This window comes from Eumetopias jubatus, unplaced genomic scaffold (assembly GCF_037043125.1).
Source record: "Eumetopias jubatus isolate StellerSeaLion01/CBP00866 unplaced genomic scaffold, mEumJub1_p1.0 scaffold_6, whole genome shotgun sequence".
In the NCBI taxonomy this organism is placed as follows: domain Eukaryota; kingdom Metazoa; phylum Chordata; class Mammalia; order Carnivora; family Otariidae; genus Eumetopias; species Eumetopias jubatus.
This window is the reverse complement of record NW_028274812.1, coordinates 49,901,947-49,918,748: the sequence shown is the minus strand read 5'-3', so window position 1 is coordinate 49,918,748 and position 16,802 is coordinate 49,901,947. Positions and strand designations below refer to the sequence as shown.

The window sequence follows — 16,802 nt, the reverse complement described above, 5'->3', positions numbered from 1 at the left end:
CAAAATGGGACTGATGTATTAACTAGTATTTGACTAAAGAAAAAAAGAAGAAACCATCATGAATCAAAACAGAGATATACTTGGTGTAAAAACAGCTAAAAAATGTATAATGTCTACTTGCTCTGCTGAGGTCCTGGGAGACTACGAGTCTGCATGAATTTTAAGAATCCATTGATTAGAATGGGTCTTTCAGAAAGGGTGAATTTAAAAAAAAAATCACCCTGGTTTTGCAAAATGCCATTGAGTTACCCCTTCAGAGAAAGGAAATCATGGAAACTGCTGTGGAGACATTTGGAAGTATGCTTCACACTATCATTTACAAGGCAGGGTATGTGGGTCTCACCAGCTGCCAGGACTGGTGGAAAACTGCTGAGCTAGTCGTTATGGCCAAACCAAGCATCTCCCTGTAATTAGACTTAGCTGGGGAAAAAGTGGCACACAGAGGATAGAAATATGTGGCCTCAAACTCGGGGGGAGGACAAGAAAGCTGATTAAGTTTCTCTCAAGAGATTCAATTAAAGAATCTTGCTGGGTGTGGCCCTGGACTGCTTAGCTGCCCAAAGAAGTAGCTGTGAGCCACATCAAGCGCTTGAAATGTGGCTTGTCTAAATTGAGATATGCTGTTAAGTGTAAAATACACACTGAGATTTCTAAGACTTAGTACATAAATATTTCAATAATTTTTAATACAGATTGATTATATACTAGTTTAGATACATCTTAGGTTAAAGTATATTATTAAAATTAATTTTGCCTATTTCTTTTTACTTCCATTTATAAATGAACTACCTACATTGAAAAACTGAGACGGTTAAAATACAGATCGAGATTTCTGATAGTACTGGGCCCACAGCTGAGACCCAGGAGCATGTGCACTTTTTAGGTGTGCATGGCTTGTGTTTCTCCAGCGGCACAGCCCTCTCCTGGCTGACTCTGTCTTGTTTCACAGACCTACCCAGTTGGGTAGGCATTTGTCTACAGAAAGAACTGTAGGTGTGAGACACTGACAGGGTTGGGGATCAGAGGGGACACAGCAAAGTGGAAAATCCCTGACGCTAAGCCTGACAGATCCTGCTTGATCTCAGCTCCACCAGAGGAGCCAGGTGACCCTGAGCAAGTCCCTTTGCTCGCCAGTCTGAGCTGTTGTGTGGGGGGAAAAGTGAAAGAAGTTCTATAGTTAAGGAGCCTATGTGGTACCCTGGCAGGTAGTAAATAGCTTTGTTAAAGTTACTCTTTCTTATCCTAAACACAAGAAATCTATCACACAGCAAAATCTAGCCGACTACCAGGGAAGTGGCTAATTCATCATTGTAAAAATATGAAGGCCTAGATCATTCACTATAAAGAACTGAGGAAGGGCGCCTGGGTGGCTCAGTTGGTTAAGCAACTGCCTTCGGCTCAGGTCATGATCCTGGAGTCCCTGGATCGAGTCCCATATCGGGCTCCCTGCTCGGCAGGGAGTCTGCTTCTCTCTCTGACCCTCCCCCCTCTCATGTGCTCTCTCTCTCATTCTCTCAAATAAATAAATAAAATCTTTAAAAAAAAAAGAACTGAGGAAGAGAAACCAAAGGGTAAAACAATATCAGACACTATCCCAATGTAATAAGTGATCCAGGTGAGGATTATCCATTGATACTCAAAGCACTAGACAAAAGGTAGGTGGGTGACAGGATGTTCACAAAGGATCCATGCAGCAGCCTACAAATGCCTACTGACTCAGGGTGTATCTGGACATAGGTGAGATCTGGTTACCACCTGCTCAAGAGATCAAACTGAGCTCTGCGGATGGTGGTACAAGTTGACATCATCTGCCTCCTGCTGTGATGTAATATCAAGAATGCATTACCACCTATGAAGTATCCTTGCCAAAAAAATGTTTAACCTGCATCTGATACCAAGCCTCTAAATCTAATAATTTTCAGGAAGAGAGAAGGAGCAAGTTGACCAACACTATGAAGAAACAGGCGAGGCCAGAGTGCAGGACAATCTATACAACATGCAGCCTGGACAACGGGGGAAATCTGACTATGGACTGGATGTTAGACATATGGACTGGATGTTAGACAATATCACAGAATTACTGTAAATTTCTTAGGTATAATTGCATTGTGGTTATGTAGAAGAATCCATATTCTTAGGAGATACACAATGAAATATTTAGAGGTAAAGTGTCAAGATGTTTGCAACTTTCAAATATGGCGCAGCAAGAATTTATATAATCTATGCCATATATGTTACATGTAATACATATAAACATATATGTATAAATAATTGGAAGAAGGAATAACGAAAGGAAATATGGCAAATTCAAAACAATTGGTGAATCTAGGTAAATGGCAGATAGGTGTTGGTTTTACCATTCTCCCAAACTAGTGGCTTTGTTCAGAATAAAAAGTTGGGAAATAAACTGGAAGAGAGAAAAAAGAAAAAAATAATAGGAAAGAAAAAAATCATATAATATCACTACCTCCTCTTTTCATAATCCCCTTGACATTTACATTCAGGTCAGCTTCACTGTGTGCCTTTTCATTCAATATGGTTACATTTTTACCACTTTAATAAATTCCATGTGTGCTCATTCAAACTGATGGAGCCACTGTTTTGGCTGCTTTGTTGGCTGATGTCAAAATCACACTTTAAACAAAGCTCCAACAGTAGGCTCTAGAAGTGCATCAGGTGGGGATATGAAGCCTAAGATGTCATATCAAAAACTCCTGAAATTGACACCTAATTCCCTATCTGGATGGTTTTTAAGCCAGTAAGATTGGATCCAAGGCTCTAGGTGGAGCATCCTTTTGGGCTTTGATCTTTTTCAAAGATGGCACTCTTTTCACCGTGCTAGGTACTGATGGAAGAATAACAGGTACAGGGTGCTGGCCAACCCGGGATACTGAGGTTTCAGAAAGGCTGCTTCCACGTAGAGCATGCTGTGCCTGTGTTCTGGTGCAGAGTAGCAACGACACAACCCAAAGAACAATCACTCAGAATTCAATTTTTAATGCAGTGAGAGCTCCCAGTGAAGCAGGAATTCATTCTGTGATGCCTTTAACACGGAGAGGGCCATAAAGGGTCTGGGTTCAGATAGCATAGATACAAGCCCGGTTCGACTGCACAAATTAGCTGTACAACCTCCGAGCAGTGTTACTGGGTGTGCTGCAACAAACCCTCTGCCGGGGACAACTCTTCACTGAGCAGGACTGTGGGCCTGTAGGCCACATACCAACCCCACCTGACTCCCCGTGCCAACTGCATGCCAACACCTCCTCCAGTCTTTGTGAGGAGGACAACACTCCCCCACCCCGGGACCCCCAAATGCCTCCTAAGACATAGGCTGAATTCTTGGAGGCGCAGATTTTATCTGGGGATAATACCTGTTGCACCACCTCCGAAGTGATTTGGGAGGAGCAAATACGCTGCAGCTCCTTACAAACTTACAGTAGCTATACGAATGACATCATGATACCCATTTGCACAGGCAGCCGTACCAGTTAGAGGCAGGGCTATAGAGTTGGTCCAAATACCTGTATCCCAAGGTAGGATTTATTACCCAGGATCAGCTGTCCAGCATGTACTAGAATATGCAACAGTTACTTATTCTGAAAACGTTTCCCCTCCGTAAGTGGGAAACCCTGGTTTTACGGCACCCACACTGCAGTGTAAATTTTCCAGTGAGGGTTGATAGCAGATCCACAGGCTCCTGGAGCAGACAAGAAGGATGCCAGTCTCAAAGTGGCTTCAAAGAATCTGGCTTAGGATGGCACCCACACTAACCTGGAATGAGAAGGACGCTTCTCTTAGTGAGCAAGGAATAACCTCAAGGATCAAGAGAACGAGGTAACAGGATACAGTGTTCTACTCTCCCACGCAGAGCAGAGCAAGGAGCATCATGCGTAGTTCTGACCTTCAAAATGGCTGCCCCGTTCTTTGCATTTTTCAGCCACGCTTATGGAAGAGAATCTTAGAGGTTGGGCAGGGCTGCATATTAGTAGTACAAGAGTACAAGAGTAATACTAATAATTAGTGTTAGTGCACAAGAGCCACCTGGAGAGTGGCATGAAGAATATACCTGCCACAGGGGTTTGGATTCTGTCCATCTGGACTGGGCCCAGGGACCTGCACTCTTAAATCCATCTCTCTGGGTGATTCAGATGCAGGCTGCAGACTGCCTCTGGGAGAACAGGGACACCTCTCCAGAGACTTCTACGGTTAGGAGGCTTTGTCTTCACCTCTACCTTATGGAGCATTCTTGCTCTCATTTCATTGCTTTCATGACTTAGAATTTAGGTAAAAATGCTTCTCTGCCCTCAGGTGTGATTGGTTTTTGGGTTAAAAAATTGTTCTTACTTGACCTCTCTTCCTCCTCCCCACCTACCTCCCACACACATTGTGTAAGCAAAAAGCTGATTTTATTTTGTTGATCTAATTTCTCCTTTATCATTCGCTTTCAAATGAGGACTAGGAAATGCTGACTGGGCAGAAAGTTCCAACCCTTCCTTTGAGGAAGGCCAAAGGCCTCAGGTATTAATAGGGAGGTGAAGGAGGCCACCAAAGGCAGAGCTGGGGAAAGGCATGAGTCTTGAAGAGCAAATGTGCAAACGGATACTCACTCTAGGTTGTCAGCTGTGGTAAAAGGGCACTGAGGTGGCCCGTAAGAATCACCCAGTTGGGGAGGCAGTGCTGGCAAATTAGGTAGCTATACACATGTAGCTTCTCCATCATTCCTTACATTAAAATATTCAGCATCAGCATGGTTCTTACAGTCTCACCCGATGCTGCTTACTATTCAGCATTGGTACATTCCTCCAAATTCTGTTCATCTTAAAAACAGCAGACTGATAATGTAAAGTTCCTAAATCTCTGGACTTGGCCATCTGAAATGAGATATTTTATCCTTTTCTTTTCCAAGTTTCTGGAACGCATTTTCATAGCATACTTGCAAAGGGAAAGATTATCAGAAAAAGAAAAATGGATGGGTAGTAAAGTTGAAGGAATATTATACCAAAGGTTTTGGTAGGAAAATATTTATGTCCACAAGCACAAGCCACACCCTTTCTGGGAAGATATTACTAGTCCTGAAGCTGGGTTAGTGGATCCCAAAATATACCTCACAAAAAGCACAGTTACCCTCCCAAAATAAGCTCTATAATTAAAGTCTTTTCAAGTGGATTGTCCTATATCACAACTTGACATATGTTGCTTTAATCTCCCTGCTTCAGCAAATGTAGCCGTCTCGGGCTACAAAAGCCCTCAACAACTTACATTTAAACCAGACTGTGGTGTCACTAGGAAATTGATGCAAATAAACAGCCCTGTGTACCAAAATACCCAATCTCAATCATCTGTAATGAGATCTCTCTCCTCCCTAAGCACATTTTCATCACACCAGAATTGCTGCCCTGATTCAAAAGGAAGGACTAGCCCAGACTGAAATACCGTCTCATCTCAGAGACCATCTAAAGGCAGGCACTTCTGAAGAAGCTGGGGCCGAAATTAAAATAGGAGACGACCTCCTTTGTGTGAATGCGGGGATCATGTTGTGTGAGTCTCACTTCAGATGCCCATCTATCTGTCTGAATTCATTTAAGTCAGTTCTTGCTTGGAGTTAGGGGTAGTGTAAGAGAGAGAGTCCCTTATGAGACCTTTCGGCCCTATGATTCTCTGACCAAACTTCTTTATGTTTTCTAGTTATATATTTACATATAATTAAATATCAAAATATTTAAAATTTTAAACCTTCAAAATAATAAGTACTTTGGACATTAAAATTTTTTTTTTTATTACTTCCATATCAGGTTTCTCGGTCTCAGCATTATTGACACGTGGGCCTGATCACTGTGTGGGGGGTGCTGTCCTGAGCACTCTAGGATGGTTAGCAGCACCATGGCCTCCACCCACTAGATGTCAGTACACACATCCTACCACCCCCAGTTGTGACAACCAAAAGTGTCTTCAGACATTGCCAAATGTCCTGTGGGAGAACAAAATTAACTCGGGTTGAGAACCACAGCGCTCTCTCTATATTTATGTTACGTATATATCTCCCCATGGCATGCCCAGGGGGAAAATAAATCTAGATTTTTCAAGGCACTCACGAGTTTTCATTTTAAGAATTTCAAACTTCCTGTGATTCATAATGAAGAATCAGGATCTGTGATACAGTGCTACCTTGAAAGATTTATAAACAGCACTACTGCTGTCTTTTTTTTTTTTAAAGATTTTATTTATTTATTCATGAGAGACAGAGGAGGAGAGAGAGAGAGAGGGAGAGAGAGAGAGAGAGAGAGAGAGAGAGAAGCAGAGGGAGAAGCAGGCTCCCGATGCGGAGGAGGGAGCCCGATGCGGGACTCGATCCCAGGACCCCGGGATCATGACCTGAGCCGAAGGCAGACGCTTAACCATCTGAGCCACCCAGGCGCCCAGCACTACTGCTGTCTTAAACAAAGGGTGGCAAGGCCTGGCCTCATTTCAGTCAAGACACTTAAGAGAGGATGGATTTACTGTACCCTATCTCTTAGATGGCTATCCTCCCCACTCTGAGGAATTCCATTCTTAGAAGACTACTGTTAAGAAATCCTTCAGTCTATTACCAGGCAGTCAGTACTGATCACAAAGGAAGAGGATTAGGGTTTGTATCTAGTGACACTGTCTATAGAAGCAGTGGCCCTCTGTACTGCTCGTGGGCCGGATCACCTCAGGGGCAGTGTTTCTAATGCTGGAGAGGCAGGGTGGGGAGGAGAGGGAAATAACATCAGAAGACAAACAGTACAAGGATGGAACATGGTTAAGTTCAGCCCAGAGAAGAGAAGATGAATGATGAAGGAGAGGGTCTTCAAATACACGAAGGGCTGGTGTGCGTGAGAGTGGGTAGACTTGTCTCTGCGTACTTAGAAAGTGACTACGAGCATAGTTGGCTCAATGAGTACTTACCATAGGCCTGCTAAGTGCCAGGCACTGTCCAGGCGCTGGGACCAGAGGAAGGAAGAAGACCAAGTTCCCGTCTCATGGAGCACATATGGTTCAATGTAAGGACTAGATTGCTTTCCTTCCCTCTTTCGTTTTAACAATTTGAGCTAAATGTCCAGGTATTTGTCTGCTTGTTTTTTTTTTTTTTTTTCTATTTTAAAACTGAGGTTTAGGGGCACCTGGGTGGCTCAGTCAGTTAAACATCTGCCTTTGGCTCAGGTCATGATCCTGGGGACCTGGGATTGAGCCCCGAGTCAGTCTCCCTGCTCACTGGGAAGCCTGCTTCTCCCTCTCCCGCTCCCCCTGCTTGTGCTTTCTGTCAAATAAATAAAATCTTTAAAAAAAAATAAAACTGAGGTTTAATTAACATAGAGCAAAATTCACCCTTTTATTATAGAATTCTGTGCATTTTCATGAAATATACAGTTGTATAAATACTGCTACAAATCCAAGATCCAGAACAATTTCCTCACCCGTTACACTTTTCCTGTGCCCCTTAATTGTTTTCTTTAATTGGAGCATGCTGCTCTGTGCAGTAGCAAGCTCCTCACCTCTGAGAGAATTTGGACTCTCCTCTGTCAGGGGTTCTGTAGAAGAGACTTGTTTTGGCTAGTGGGAGAATGGGCCAGACAACCCCTGAGGCCATGTCCATCTCTTCGATTCCATGAAACTGGAGCGGTCCACCTAGGGACACCAATCTTAAAAACCAGCCCATCTGCAGGGAGTGACATGGCTGATTCCTTCCAACCACAGATAAAAATCCTACCCCAAAAGCCAAATTCTTTTAGTCGAAGCTCAAAAATTTCACCTGATAACTGGATCTCTGCGAAGGGTACATAATAAGCACAGATGAAAAAAAAAAATCAAAAGAAAGGTTTGGAAATGAAAGCCTAAATATGGTAACTACTCCTGACTCTTCTTTTCCTTCTCATTCTTTTCATTCAAAGTAACATTAACATCAAAACCGAAATAAAACTCTAACAAATGTAACTGTACTTGTCTGCAAAGGTGGCAGGAAGGGAAGTTAAATTAGCCAAGCTTGTCTAAGAATGGGTAGACAGGAGCGGAGAAGATGATAAATGTCTTGGGGCTGCCACAGTGTGTTATGGAGTGGACTCTGGAGGACGGACTGCGGTGACCAGCTGTGATATCCCTTGTGACAGCAAATGTGGTGTGACCAACCCAACCCTGATGGCCCTCCTGCTGGGAGATATGTACACCTTTTGGTGGTTTGACTTCAGTAAATGTCCAGTTTCCAAATGAGGCTGTCCTGTTACCAAGAATAATTGGCTCTATCAAGCACCTACTATGCCCCAGCACTACCTGGCTCATTTTATTCTCACCACAACCATATGAGGTGTGTAACATTACAAGCCTTGTTTTACAGATGAGGAAACTGAGGCTCAGAGAGTGGATGTAACAACCAATTAATGTAGAACTTAAATTTTAGCCCAGGTTGCCTGACCCTGAAGACCGTTCTTTTTACTACTGCTGGCAAGGTATTCTGGGTGGTTGCTGAACTTAATGTTCTTGGTCTCTTGGGCCACTGTCATGCTGGGATTCCTGATTCCCTTCAGTTTCCCGTTCCCCAAACAGCTTACTGTCCATTTCTCATTTCAACAGCTAGGCCATAAGGATTTCTCTGTGGTGGAGATTCTTCATTGCTGTTGTTATTCTATTGGTCTGCACGTTATTACTCTTATAGTCCATGGGTTACCTAGACCATAAGCTAAATTGTCAAGGGTATTCTTTACCCTATGTCCAGAAGCTTCCCTAAATCTAGACTTCTTATTAAATCTTAGAAAACCCCACATTTCTTAATAACATCAGCAATAACAAGAAAAAATGTCATACTGTCAGAAGTACCGACTAAATGTCACATCTAATTATAAAATCCTATTTTGTCTAAGTTTAGTGCAGATTCAAAAGATGCACGAAACAAGGCAATGGCTTCCCTTTTGGGCACCATTTTACAACAAAAGGTATTAGAAATAAATGCAGCAGCACTTACCAAAATTTCCCCCAACTATCACAAACTTTATATATACCACATGTCTTCTTCTACAGCTGCTGGACCGGTCCTGAAAAACAAACCACAACAAAAGGAAAAATGCACTGCTGAACAGAAGTCATTTACCCTTCTGGAAACCACGTAGTCTTCCTTGTTTGGGGCACTCATCCATGTACCAAACTCTTACTGCCAGATTCTTCTCTGTTTTTCACAGGAAGACGAAACCATTTATAAATTAACAAATAAATAAAAGTCTGGAGAATGAAATAAACCAGAAACTTTGCTCAGACTTTATTTGAATTTTTAGCCCTTTAAAATAATTGAAGACAAAACAATGCAAAAATATCTAAAATTGAACTCATAAAAATTTCCCCCAAACCAATTCTTTTTCCTGTTTCTTTCAATAATGCACTCTCTTCTCCCTTGCTGGCTGTGAGACCCTCACCTTTCATTTCCAGACTTCATTTTCTTACCTGTAAAATAGGGATTATTGCCCTGATCTCCCAGGGTGGTTATGGAGATTAAATGAGATAAATTTAATGACATATAAATGTCACTGCAAGGCTTAAAACAGCATCTGGCATGCAGTAAACACTCAGTGCATATGCAAGGAGCTATTATCAGTCTCCTAATCACCCAGGCTTGAAAACAAACATGGCCTTCCTCCCCTCCTTGGTAAACCGAGGTCCCAGCCTGCCCTTCTAGTCCTGCGGGTGTGCTGGAACTCACCACCTTCTCGTTACACCAGCTGGCATCGCTCCTTGCAGAAACCGGTTTCCTGGCCCCTGGTTTCTTCCCTTCCAATCCTGCTCTCACAGCTCTGCAAGGCATCCTTCCTAAACGCAACTTGAAGCCTTGTGGAAACACCTTCCACTGCTTCCCGTGACCTACAAATTTATCTGTGAAATTACATTAGCCTGGGACTTCAGCTCCCCTCTGCTGTATCTCCACATCTCTCTACCGGAAGCTGCAGCGTCCAGTCACCTGTCCTGCCTGGCCTGTGGGCATGCCAGTTCCTTCCCTGAGGGTCTCTGCCTCATAACTGCCGGCAGGAGGCCTAGCCATTTTCTGAGGCAGGGACCCTTTGTCTTATGTCTGGTAGCAGTCTAGAGACGTGTTTCCCAGAATAACGTTTTTAAATGCTTGAAATTAATGCATGAAATGAATAGGATTCAAAAGAAGCATATTGATTATACAGTTATCAAAATATAACAAAATTGTGATGTGTTTCTGTATTTAAATAAGTTCCAGCAAAAGTCTAAAAATTACTGTAATTTGAAGTACTATTGGGCACAAATGATATTTTAGGGTATCTATAACCATAATGTAATTTGAAAATACCCACAATTTCTATTGGTGGCAAAGAACTAACGCTACTTTGTAATAGAAGGAAATATTAGATTTCGGTTAAGGGTTAGTGAAAATAATTTTTTTCCCCCATCCAAGTTCACAGAGCCCTGAATTCCATTCATGGACCCAGGTCATGAGCCCCTGCTTTTAGGCCTGGCCTAACTTTCTTCTTCTTGAGGCCTTTCTTTCTTTTCTTAAAAGATTTTATTTATTTATTTGCGATAGAGAGAGAGCACGAGCAGGGTGGAGGGGCAGTGGGAGAGGGAGAAGCAGGCTTCTCACTGAGCAGGGAGCCTGATGCGGGGCTCGATCCCAGGACCCTGGGACCATGACCTGAGCTGAAGGCAGACGCTTAACTGACTGAGCCGTCCAGGCGCCTTTCCTTGAGCCCTTTCTACCTTGATTTTCCCAATGGCTATGATCTTACCCCTCTTTGTTTTTCTCTTTCAAAAAATTATGTTTTATTTGATATAGATACTTGAAATACACTTACTGTATCCTAATTTTTAGGCTGTAAGGGGAGGCGCTATTTTTTTTTTTTTTTTTAATTCCTCCCATGGCTAATAGTGTTTTGCCTCACAGCACACACAGGCGGAAAGGCATGCGGCTGGCACTGTTTGAATCAGTGAGTCAAAGGGCTTTCTTGCCTGCCCCACACAGATCAGCTAACATGACTATTATTTCACCTCTCTTTGGCAGGCTATGAGGTCCTAAATATGTAGACAGGACCCCTAAACACTCCATATTTAGAGTATAAATTATTTAAGTTAGGCAACAAAATGTTCTCTTCTCTTACTTCTCTCTAGAGCGTGGATGCTCAGTCAGTGCTGCTGACAGATCTCCCAGGAACAGACCAGCAGTCCAGGCAGCACGTCACACAGGGGGCTCACAGTCCCTGCCTTCATGGAGCACCGAGTCTAGCAGCTTTCCCCACTTGGTGGAGAGTAGCTGGGCATCTCTCAACCTTTCAGGGCTTTTGCAAAGACAAGACATATCTGGTGATTTCCTAAGAATGGGCACCTTGGTGACCTATGTAGGCAAGGCCATTGAAGAGTTGCTCTGGTTTTCCATTGGTCTCATGGATGTGAGCCCATGGGTCCAGTAGATGGAGCGGTGAAATGTCATCTTCCCTCCTAAGTGACACCATCCTTGCAGATGAAGTCAGAGATGACAACCCCGCCAAAGAGACTGTCTCAGGAAAGTCTACTTAACACCTGGCTGTGTATTTCACTCTGAGCCCCACTGGGTCTATGATGGATCTGCCCCAGGACGGACACCAGTCCTTTGGTCTTACCAACTTTTTCCCAAAACAGCTACAGCTCAGGACTCCTGTGTATCTTTTATTAAGAAAAATTTAAAAATAATAGATTAGGGGTGCCTAGTTAGTTCACTTGGAAGAGCATGCGATTCCTGATCTCAGGGTCATGGGTCTGAGCCCTGCACTGGGTGTAGAGGTCACTTAAATAAGTAAACTTAAAAAAAAAAAAAAATCACAAAATAGTTCTTCCTTTTCAAATGATGAGAGCATGATGATTTTCTCCACTGAAATCACTCATAAAGGTATTGTGACCTTTTGCTTTGGCATAAATCTGCCACCGGCAGCATTTTTCATGCTCAACCTCCTATCAAGTGACCCTGAGGACAGTAGGGGTGTACTCTCCCTGAGAACTAAGACAGATGACATATTCACTCAGATCAAAGGCTGGGCTTGGCACACTCTTTTTAAACTTAAGGACATTTACATCCATCTCTTTGAATTTGTTCTTTTGGAGACACATTAGATATATGTTATTAAATAGAAAGAACTGAATGATAATGAGGAGAGCAACATGACTGTTTACTCTTTTGTTTCAAGAATTATGACATATATATCCGCATAAATAAATAGTAAGATATTCATAGGCATTCCCACACAACACATTGCCCTGCATGAACTTTTTGCTTCTACTACAAATCATAGACCCTGTGTGGCTCCTGGTTTCAAGGATAACATTCTCATTACCATTGGAACAAGTATCTCTAATACAGTTCTCATCTGCACGGGTCATTCCTTCACCCTTCTTCCTAACAGATCCCCTATATCTCTTTAGCCACAGTGCCTCAGGGGCAGGTGACAGCACTCCAGCTGGAGGGTGGGGACCTAAAGGGCCCAGGGCTTTGTGGTGTGCTACCCAGCAACGTCAGCATCACCTGGGAGCTTCTGAGAAATGTCAGCTCTGAGGCCCCAGCCCAGACCTACCGAACCAGAATCTATTTTATAAGATCCCCAGGTGATCTGTATGTCACAGGGTTTCAAATGCACTGATCTAAGGGGAACACATTCCTCTTGACAGTGACAGGTTCAAGATTAGGCATGTGACCCAATTCAGGCCAACAAGATGTCAAGAATGTTTTGCTCAGAGCTTCTCAATCTGAGATAAATTACCCCCTTCTGAATGTTGTGTGGGATATGATGCCTAGGACTTCTGTAGCTACCTTGCTCCAGTCTAATGATAAAGCTGGCCCAAAGAGGTGGGCAAAGACAAAAGTCCCATGGAAGCAGAGTTGGGGTGACTGCATCAGGTCAACCCTGAAGTCTGTGGAACCAATGGAGCTCTAGTAAATTTCTTATTGTTCAGGCCTCCTTGAGTTGGGTTTTCAATTACCTGCAGCTGGAAAGCATCTTTCCAGCAAATCAGTGCCCAGTAAAGCATTATAAAAAGGACAGAACACAGAGACATTGGGCTTAGCCATATGCTCAAGAGTCCAGACAAGTCAGTGCATTGAGAGGCAACAGTTTAGAGACTTGTTTTGTTTGGGGAACTGACCCAGGAGTATTTCTGGTTCTGACAACCTTTGTTTGCTTTGTGCATTTCCAAAAGCTTTCCAAATCAGCCAGTTTAAATGATCAACCAGAGGAAGTGCTGAACAGTTTCCAAATTATTTTAACCAGAGCGGTCAACAGTTGCTTTCCCCAGAAGCCACATGGATGTCATTTCCTGTAAAGACAATGGGAGACTAATTGCTCAGCCTCAGACTCCAGTAGGGAAGACAACCTGTGACATGTCATTACTGGCAGGGTAAATAAGGAAAAGCTTGAGGATCTCAGAATCTGCTTCTGGATCTACTCCAATAACTTGGGAGAAAAGTTAAAAAACACCAGCTGGTCTAGGAAAAGATTTGAGGGGCTAACAACTTAGGTAGTCACCTATAGCATATTTACGTACACTGGTATTTATTAACGACCTTTCTGAGGAAATCAAATAGACCTGCTCTTGTATAAAACCATATAGGACTCTGGTGTGATTTTTGCTTCATATACAGGAGTGATGTAGTCAAGGAGAGCTGGGCATCTAAATGGACATTATCTCTTCTGTGTGTTACAGCTTCTTAGCCACAACAGGATATTTTGAGGGACGAGTTTGCTGTGTCAGCTTGATGAAGAATGTGCTTTCTATCATGGAGTATAATTAGTTGGTTCTCCACAGAATGTTTCTTAGGTTCTATCACCTCAGGTCTTTTTCTCCTCTCCAATCCTTTTTGCTTTCTCTTCCCTGGTACCTTATATGCTTCCAAAGCTCCAACCATCACCCCTTGTCATGAATTTCAAACCACACCCCTAAATCTATCACCCATGCTCTCCCAGTTCCTCTGTTGCCTCCTAGACATAAAGTACTTTGAAGTGGGGACTTTGTTTTGGTCACTGCTATATTATTAATGCTTAGCACAGTAGTTGGCACTGAGTATTACATGTTTGTTGAATGAATAATTGAAAGCCCTCACCCGAAGTCTTAGGATGGTTCACAGAAGTTCTTGCCATCACCTCCTAACTGGCCTCTCTGACTTCGGTCTCTCCTTTTCCCACTCTATCCACACACATGAAAGCTCTAAATTACAGCTCTGATCATGTCAGTGCTAGAATGCCCCAGCTGGGAAAGACTTATCAGCCCAGCCCTGCATTTCCCAGGTGAGGCACTGGTCCCACTGAGACCAGGAGACTTGCCTATGGTTTTATGAACAGTGGGTGGCAGAGACAGGATTCTTACCCAGTGGCTCTTGCTACCATGCCATTGACTAGCTCGAAATCTTCAATGGTCTTTCAGTAGGACCTAGTACAGGGCTACGTATGTAGGAGTCACTTAAAAAAATATTTGTTAATTGACTGGATAAATGAGTGGGTCTCTTACATATACCAATGGGTTTCGGTTTTTCTTAAAGTGGAATACTCTATTTAAAGAAAGACAATTCCCCAGTACCCAAAATGGAGAAAAGAGGAGCTGGTCGGCCCCTGCAGTGCTTCTGAGCCACCTCCTAGGAACCTCAGGGCTTTGTGGCACTGCAAAAAACCAATGACTTATGTAAACTCAAACTCATCAGCTTTGTACTCAAAGCTACCCACTATTATCCCAAACCCACCTCAACCTTATCTTCCATTTCTTCTTCCTCCTTCATGCCCAGTCCTACCAAAGCACTTGCTGTTCCTGGCACTTGCCCCTCCCCTAGACCTTCACACGTTGCTGGGTAGCACACCACAAAGCCCTGGGCCCTTCAGGTCCCCCACTTCACACCGTTTCTTCCCTCTTAGGTGCTGTTACCTCCACCTGCAAGAATGGAGAACCAACCTGTCCCTCTGGTCCAACTCTAATACAAATCCCTCCCTGAAGTTCTTGCCCAATTTCTTCCACTGGAATTAATCTCATTCTATTTGTACCTCTACTATATAACTTACCATACCATCAGCTTCAAGGGAAAGAGCCAGCCCCTTGAGGGCAGGAACTGACTCTAAATTTATCTTTGAACCACTGGCACCTTGCCTGGCCCAATGCCTTGCACAGAAGAGGCACTTCTATTCGTTTTGTTGCATTCAAAGGGCATTATCCTTTTTGGTTCACCTCTGTAACCAAATTACATACATTCTGTAATGGGGATTCCAAGTCTTCCTCTAGACGATCCAGGTTGACGATAAAGACAGCACACACTTGTGTGGAGCCCACTTGCTAAGAAAGAGCCGTGGGAGTCTTTGCTGAGTCTTATTTTCAAAAGCGAGAAATGTGGGGGCAGGGAGAGTGACTTCCCCTCCCCTCCACAGCTCTCCTGTGGCTACGGCTCTCCTGCACCGCATGGGGTACAGGCTGGGCAGCTTGTGCACAAAAGTAACAACAGATATAAAATACAGTCCTGATCCTTCCATGCTACCATATTCTCTGCGAGTCTAAAGTCAATTGTCTGAAAAATTAAAGTGTTCCAAATGGTGGGATAATGCATTAAACAAGCCAGTGCACAAAGCCCAAGCACAAGGGAGGAGGATGGGAACCAGAAAACACAGGGTTCCCTAGGAAACCAAGCTCACTTTATGACTGACTGTGGCTTTTGCTCCTCTTGGGGGAGAAAGGGGGTGCTCTGAGAAGACACCACTGACCCATCTGCTTCCCCTGCCTGCAAAGCCCTATTTCTTCTGGCTTCACTCCAACAAGTTAGGGAGACTCCAGCGAGGCTTGGTTGTTGCTTGTTTTATTATTTGCTGGAGGGGGAGTAAAGAGCAGAAGAAAAGAGGAGGAAGAGAGACAGAAAAAAAGATGAGCACAGAAGGCACTCGGCCAGAGAAAGAAATTACTGACCACAGAATAAGAGGCAGGAAGGTAGAACTACAAAAGGCCAGTTCAGGAAATCAGAGTCTCACCGTGAGCAGGGAACCAGCAAACCAGTAGATGAGTTTATACTCAGCTGCCTAAGAGGCCAGCTCTGAAGTCAGACTAGAGAGGTATATATTTTGGGTTCACTGGCACAAACGGTTGGACTGAGTCATGCAAAGGGATGGCTGGAGGGGTTGGGTGGAGCTTTAGGGCTCCCCCTCACCCCCTGCAACCCTCATCAGCTCCAAGCAGGAGTAGTAATGATATAATTTCTAATAATAATAATAAATTACTAAGTTTAAACCTTTGGGCTGAAGACGCCCAGTTTATTTGGGAAAGAAATAAATGCCACTGGAATAATTAATTAGTTGACTGTCAGAAGGAAAAATAAAGATTCTGCTTCTATAAAACTCATGAGAATGAAGTATATATTTATAATAATCATGTCTTTTCTTAAATGAGTTAAAGAATGAACAATGAGGGCGCCTGGGTGGCTCAGTTGGTTAAGTGACTGCCTTCCGCTCAGGTCATGATCCTGGAGTCCTGGGACCGAGTCCCGCATCCGGCTCCCTGCTCAGCAGGGAGCCTGCTTCTCCTTCTGACCCTCCCCCCTATCATGTGCTCTCTCTCTCTCTCAAATAAATAAATAAATAAATAAAACCTTTAAAAAAAAAGAATGAACAATGAGTTTCTGTCAGGTGATCACATAACTTATGGATCAGGTAAAAAGAAAAGAGAAACTGTTTTTGTAGTACACTTGAATTGTTTCTGACGTCCTTGTGAAGGAAGCTACCTCTAGGGATCTGCAGTCCAGGGTCTGAACAGAAACACTGCTTTGCTCTGATGCAGATGCAGCTTCTGGACAA

General features: G+C 43.4%; 1 protein-coding gene across 5 annotated transcripts in view; it reads right to left on the bottom strand.

Annotated features, from left to right (window-relative positions):
• FYN (FYN proto-oncogene, Src family tyrosine kinase) overlaps positions 1-16,802 on the bottom strand; it is a 209,792-nt gene that overhangs the window by 104,900 nt on the left and 88,090 nt on the right. For 4 of the 5 annotated variants that reach the window (XM_028104114.2, XM_028104113.2, XM_028104112.2 and 1 more), the window contains one exon: positions 8,975-9,044. The exons of the other annotated variant lie outside the window; for it this stretch is intronic. The gene's annotated coding sequence lies outside the window, so the exon portion shown is untranslated. The remainder of the gene's footprint in view (positions 1-8,974; positions 9,045-16,802) is intronic. 5 annotated transcript variants of the gene reach the window in all.